At 42.4% G+C, this 7,255-nt stretch overlaps 1 pseudogene; it reads left to right on the forward strand.

Annotated features, from left to right (window-relative positions):
• The first annotated feature begins 5,357 nt into the window (after positions 1–5,357).
• The window catches only part of LOC107698616 (gamma-aminobutyric acid receptor subunit rho-1-like), a 15,745-nt pseudogene continuing 13,847 nt past the window's right edge, over positions 5,358–7,255 (forward strand).

The following is a 7,255-nucleotide window of genomic DNA, read 5'->3' on the forward strand; positions in this document are numbered from 1 at the left end:
AATGTGCTTCTGATTATGGATAGCCTGGGATTACAAAGATTTGTATTTTAAAGAAAACCAGTTCGAAGGAAGCATAATTTGCTTTTTGGGTTAAAATAATTTCTTAATATGAAATTCGAATTGTATGACAATTAGATTAAACTGTACAGAAATTGAAATCGACACGCTAATACACACATAGTCACGCAGTGCTGATGTTGTTAACATTAATAATCTGAGAATAAATAATAATTTGCACGGATTGATGTGATTAGAGCTAATCGATCATTAGATTTAATCACCATTGGTAGCGAGATTTATTGTAATGTTTTTTTCTGTTACTTTTTTTTTAATGTTACTTACTTGTTCAGATGACAATATACGGTGAAAATTCATATTTGGGTCATATATTCCAAGACGTAGGCTAGAATCTGTGATTGTGAAGTACAGTAAATATCCACACCGGTGCGGTGACTGACAGCCACACACACTCCTCAAAACATTGGATTCATCCACGCTGGAGCCGAGCCGGAGCACAACCCACGCAAGGAAGATAATTCCTCACACAGCTGCAATTGCAGGTTTTCAAACAAAGATGGCGACAAAGAGGCAAAACTTACGGACTGCAGCTTTAAACAAAATTACAGAAAAAACTGTAATATTGTGAAATATTATTACAATTTAAAAGAATGTAATAATAATTGTATTACTAATTTAAGTAATAATTAAAATTTTCATTTATTTCAGTGACGCGAAGCTGAATTGTCAACATCATTACTTCAGTCTTTAGTGTCACATGATCCTTCAGAAATCATTCTAATATACTGATTTATTATCAATGTTGGAAACAGTTGCAATTTGAAGACCCGTTTCTGGGTCAGAATGAAGGTAGAAAATAACTGTTTAAAAACCTTTACCAACTGTGGTGGGAGGAGCAAACGGCAGACACAGTGGGTGTGGCGTCAGGCCTTGGAGAGGATTTTATTTAACAGAAAATAAACATAAAAAGCCCAAAACGGATAATAAATTGTCCAAAGGGGAAGGAGTGTCCAAAATAATCAGGGGTCTGGTGTTCTCGATGTGCTGGGGAGTCGTGAAGGAAGGGCAGTGTTCAGAAAGGAGGAGTCCAGGTAAGGGGCGGAGTCCGGTGGCGCTCCAGGGTGCAAAGAGCAGCAGCTTCTTCACAGGCGCTTGAGGGGATTATTGGCCCGGCATCCTAGCCCATCGGCAGCTTCACAGGTGTGTCTCCATTCCGGTCCGGCAGCTCGCATCTCTGGTGGCACGAGGAGTCCCAGGAGGACACCAGCGTGCACGGGGGAAGAAGTGGGTCTCTCGAGGAGACCGTTTAACAGCGGTAGTGACAAGGCTTCATTTAATTCAGGTGTGCCACATCACACACCGCCAACCCTGGTTGTTTCTGTGCCCCTCCTCTCTCACACACCCACTCCTGTCGGGAACCTGGTGAAGAGCGGTGATTAAGGGGCGTGGTGATGATGATAATTAGGGGGGAAGCAGCCGATCTGTCACACAACATTATAGGTGAACCTCAAGGTACGTAAAAACTTCCTGGAGCCCCCCCAACACTGCACATTTTGCATCTCTCCTTTGTCTGACACACCCATTTCAGGTCTTGGGAGTCTCTACTAATGAGCTGATGATCTGAATCAGGTGTGTTTGATTAAGGAGACATGGAAAACTTGCAGTGCTGAGGGGGGGGTGCTCCAGGAATGTGGTTGGGAACCCCTGCATTAAAATAATAAAAAAAGAAAACCATCATAGTCCTTGGTTATGTCAGGACACGTCTCAGCCGACATTTGCTTAACAGGAGATGACATTTCAATATTGCCATGTCACATCTACATCTCTGGCTTTGTCTGCAACGTTGGCACCACCCTCGTGTTCTCCATCTCCATGTGCTCTGTCTGCGCTTCCCTGGAGTTCTTCAGCTCCACCGGTGCCACCCTGGTTATCCTCTGCTCTGCCGGGTCCCCCAAGGTCTCCAGGCCTACCATCCCTACTATCCCCCTTGTCTTCTTCTGCTCCACCACCCTCCTGGACTGTTTGTTTTATATTGCTATTTGCATTTTTGTGGAGCATCTAGAATCCGCTCCTTAAAGGAGGACCTCTGTTAAACTAGTTTTTCATGGTTCCTGTTTCCCCTGTGATTAGTTTGATTTGTTTTCAGCTGTGTCTTCTTCACCCCTGTGAATATAAACCCTTGTGTTCCCAGTGTTCATTGTCTGTTGTTTATCCACTGTTGGACGTATCATCCATGTTCTCAGTTCTGCTCCCTTGTCTCTTGGTTTTCTCAAGAACTGCAGAGGCTGGGAGACACCAAAAGTCCTGGAGGGCAGGGCGGTGTCACAGCGAAGAGCAGACAAGATGGAGCCCGGGTGTCTGAGGACTGAGGCAGAGCTGGAGCGACTGAGGACCAAGGTGGAGCCAGAGGGAAGGAGGAGCCTGACGTAGCAGAAGGGGTGGAGGGATGAGGTGCAGATGATGGACTGGAAGTCTGTGCTGCAGGCAGAGTGTTGTGATCCTCCTCTATCTCACGGATTGCAAGGGGATACGCAATGAAGCAGGAACCAGTCGAGGTACTCCATGAATGTCCCTCGAGAGTCGTCTCTGGTCTGGATGTGCTTTTATCTGTGGATTCAAACCTGCCCAGAAAAACATGCAGATGCTGGTGTCATGGACAAGATGTTGTTCCAAAAACCTCCTCCATATCTTAGGGTCTGTTCAAAGAAAACTGGTTTGGGGTTGCCAGTGGGGGACTAGTTCACCACAGTTATCTGGTTAGAGACATGGAGAAGCAGCTTGGAAGTTCTTAAATGCTTTATTTTCACCACATCAAAGTTTCACTAAAGCGTGAGCACATAAGTGCAAACAAGTACAGTGGTGTTTTGTGTGTGGTCCGAAACAAAGCATACAATAACATCAAATTAGAATAAGCACAATTCAATAAACTTGGTAAATCCATACATTGAAAGGTAGCAGAAACACACTTCCATGAACAATCAACATAAAATGTAAATACATGAAGGTTTGGCTTTGAATGCCATTGGTCAGAAAATGAGAAAATCAGAGCTGGTGTTGTGATCTTATCTCCCTTCCTCAATTCCTGATCAAGTTAAGTTAGGTTTAATTGTATAGTGCTTTTCACATACACATCGCTTCAAACCTTTTTTTGAGTGGCTTCAGCACATCTGCAGGACTTCACTAGTTTCTCACTGCGCTGCTGTGATCTCGGTCCACTCTTCTTCCACTCTCTTCCATAGTTCAGTAACTGTAGGAGGTTTCTCAGCCAGAACTTTGTTGAGACTCTGGGCCGGCCATTTCATTATTTCAGTGTTTTCAGCTTCAAGGAACTGCTTTATCTGTTTTGCAGTGTGACGGGAGCTTTGTCTTGCATGAAAACCGCAGGCTGATTGGGAGATGCTTGCAGGGAAGGAACTGCATGTTTCTGATGAATATTTGCATTCACCTGCCATGTATCTGTGTAAGAGACCCAACTCATGACCATGACACTGCCACCTCCACCTTTCACTGACTTCTTTACGCACTCGGGCTTCAGTCTTTCCCCAGTTTCACGCTGAACAAAATGTTTCCCATCAGACCCAAATAAATTAAACTTGCTCTCATCTCTAACGTGAACTCTGGAGCAGTTCTCCTCTCTCCACACAACATGCTCCTCAGCAAAGATGAGTCTAGCCTTTTGATTATTTCTTCTGATGAGAGGTTTGGTCACTGCAGAGTTCGACTTCTCTTACACGTGCCGAGACAGATCCCTACCCTGTTCAACGCTGAACTGGTGAGCAAATCCATTTTATTTTATACTGTGCTTCAGAATACAATTAATTTATGAAATATGCTTAAAAAACTCCCCTTCTGCTCCTGTACTTCAAATAGGACTAAGCCGTGACCTTGGCTTGAAGTTTAGAAATTGTAGGTTGTTCTCTAATTTTGATCTCCACTGTATGTGATAAATAATTATTTATTTTGTGGTGTAAATCCATAATTCTTTTTTAGTGCTTTAGCCCCCCTATTCTGTCCTAGATGCGTGTTCCATCTACGCAACACTGTCAGATATCTAACAGTCAGAAGTCAGAAAAGGGGCAGACGCAGGAGTAAAGTTGAAAGTTTTACTGTTAGGTTCTTTCCTCTTCCATTTCTTATTCTTTTCTTTTTTTGTAAAACCTGTAACAAACCCATTTCTCTTTTAGGAAGGCCTTGCGCTTGTCTAAAGGTTTACTCCTAAAACCTCTGCAATGGTTGAGAGGGTGTGGCTTCTTATGAATCGGGCAGGTTTTATCCACATCCTCTAATTTTCCACTTGAGCGCAATTCACCACCACTGCATGACTGAAACGCAGCACCTGATAAGACTTCTGTCTTGTGAGTATAGACTGGGCTTTTCACTTGTTTCTTCACTGGCTGCTCCAGCTTCAATACATTATAGGCAAAGCCTTTCCAAGGCACAAAACGCAAAGGAAATAGTGTAAAGAACTTCTTGGACAACCGCATGGAGAAAATCTGGAACACTGCGATTATTTCCTGGTTAACCTCTAACCCAAGAGTCACATGGTCTAAATCAACCACTAAGAAAATAGCTAACAATTATTAATGTTCTTTGTTGTTACACCAAACTGCCACAAGATGGTGCTAAAAAATAACAAACGAATGCGTGTCATGACACCCCCAGTGAGCAAGACAAAGGTGACTGCGACAAGGAAAAACCTCAGTTTGGTGATAGATAGATAAGCTTTTGGAGAAACCAGCCTACACTGAACAGTTAATTGTTGAGTTATGACAGTCTCTTGGCAGGTTGTGATTGTGCTCGTCAGACATATAGCACAGCACCAGAACATCCGGCTGGACTGAGGCGGGACCCCGAAGGGTCCGGGACCAGAATCCCACGGGTCAGAAAGAAAACAAAAAACGAACATTAGCGTAGATGCCACTGCTTGATTAATTTAGTGAGACTGCTATACAAGGTTTCTCATCTCATGAAATGGCTTTGTTGAGGAAGAGGAGCGCTCTCGAGCTGAATCTACTCAGTGACTCTTCCCTTACTCTTCTCTGTGATGATGCTCAGAATTATCACATGCTTTTTCATTTTATAATTGCACAGCAACTGTCCTGCCATTGTTTTCTTCTGCCTGCCATGCATCAGTCCTTGCAATTACTGGATGTAATTTATAGTTACCCATTTACCCAGAGATTTGGGAATGTGATGTTCAATGCAATGACAAAAATATCCTTCCTTTCTTTTATCAGAAAAAAGTGTTTTATTGAGACACACAGTCTATGTGGAGGGAACGTGTCAGCTGTGTTGTTCAGACGCAGATGTGCACAGACTGCATGAGGCCAGCAGGCAGAAGGAGCTCGAGTGTCTCTCTCGTCAGCAGCATCTGTCTGTCTGCGCAGCATCCTCACGACTGACCTCGCCAGAGACATGCAGAGCACAGTATCATTAGGAGAATTGGTTTGAGGCGGTGCATCACGAGCAGAGCGCATCCACCACTGGAGGGATCAAATCTGTGCCATCTGACGCTCAAGGATTTATGGGTTTAGTCCAAATTGCTTTTCCCAGTGTGGAGATTAAGCTGTGTGATGTTAACGGGACAGATGTCCGTGTTCGTTTGGGCTGCAGAGCGTCGAGGATGTGAACAATGAACAGGGATATGAGCACCATGCAGCTGGAGACTGTGTTTGTGTTCATCTGCGTCTATCTGCTGGGTGCCGCCGGAAGATCGGCCCACAGAAGAGGTCCCAGACAGGAGCCCTACAAGCAAAGCAGGTAATACTGCTGTTGTGAACACGGCCTGTCGAGTGCAAAGGAATGAAATCAGCTCTTATGGGAAACGATGCCTCGCTTTTCTAATAGAGTTGTAGTTTCTCCCATCATGAAACAGCGCATAGAACAAAGAAAGTTATAACGATAACGATCCTTTATCTCCCTGCACGGTTTCATGCCAGTAACAGACATCAGTCAGACGAGTGTTGGAGGAGACACACTGCTGCTTTGCTCTGGAGAACAGAGAGGGTTTCTGCTGAGCGTTTTATTAACCAGCTGCCTGTGAGCGGCCGCAACCAGCAACATCACATCAAACATCACGGCTTCTTCTGCGGCTCAGCTGTCATCTGCACATAATGATGAGGATGATGGTTTAAAACAGCTCAGATGTATGTGATGCACGGTCGGGAATTATTCTGTTCAACACAAGCTGGAAGAGATTTAAAAGTACAAATGTCTGCTGCACTAAAGCAAACACTGAAGAAACAGCCTCGCAAATGATCAATATCACAGATGAAGTGCGACACCTGTGCGTTTGTGTGCTCGCTTGTTCAATATTTAGTCAAACGTGAGCAATACGAGTGCAGTACTCTCAGCTCTGAACACATGCGATCAAGTTTACATCCGCTTCACTGAATCAGTGCAGAAATGCGGGAGAAAGGCCTGCGGATCCTGTTGATTCAGCAGAACTTTATTTCATTCTCTTTTTGTTCCTCACAGATTACGGAGAGAAACGACACGAGTGGATGGAGGAGCCCACAAGTCTGGCAGGTACAACATTATTCAATTTGGATCTTTATACGGATCTTACAGTCTTTTGTTAGTAATTTGGTTCTATAGTTGTGTATATATATATATATATATATATACACTCTACCAGTCAAATGTGGATCAGTAAGACTTGTAAAAATACAGAAACTAACAGTAATCTTGAAAAATGTTATTACAATATAAAATAATGGTTTCTATTTTAATATCCTTTAAAATATAATTTATTTCTGTGATGCGCAGCTGTATTTCCATCATCATTACTCCAGTATAAAGTGGCACATGATCTTCAGAAATCATTCTAATATGCTGATTTATTATTAGAATTATCAACAGTTGTGCTGCACAATATTTTTTGGGAAACTGTGATACTTTTTTCAGGATTCTTTGATGAATAAAAAGTTGAAAAGAACAGCATTTATTCAAAATATAAATCTTTTCTAACAATATAAATCTTTGCTGTCACTTCTTATCAATTTAACACATCCTTGCTGAATAAAAGTTTGAATTTCTTTAAAAAAAAAAAAGAAAGAATAAAAATGTACTGACCCCAAACTTTTGAACGCTAGTGTATATAGTTATAAAATATTTATATTTTAAATAAATGCTCTTCTTTTAACTTTTTATTCATCAAAGAATCCTGAAAAAAGTATCACAGTTTGTAATTCTAATAATAAATCAGCATATTAGAATGATTTCTGAAGATCATGTG

Source organism: Sinocyclocheilus anshuiensis, unplaced genomic scaffold (assembly GCF_001515605.1).
Source record: "Sinocyclocheilus anshuiensis isolate Anshui unplaced genomic scaffold, SAMN03320099.WGS_v1.1 scaffold2684, whole genome shotgun sequence".
In the NCBI taxonomy this organism is placed as follows: Eukaryota; Metazoa; Chordata; class Actinopteri; order Cypriniformes; family Cyprinidae; genus Sinocyclocheilus; species Sinocyclocheilus anshuiensis.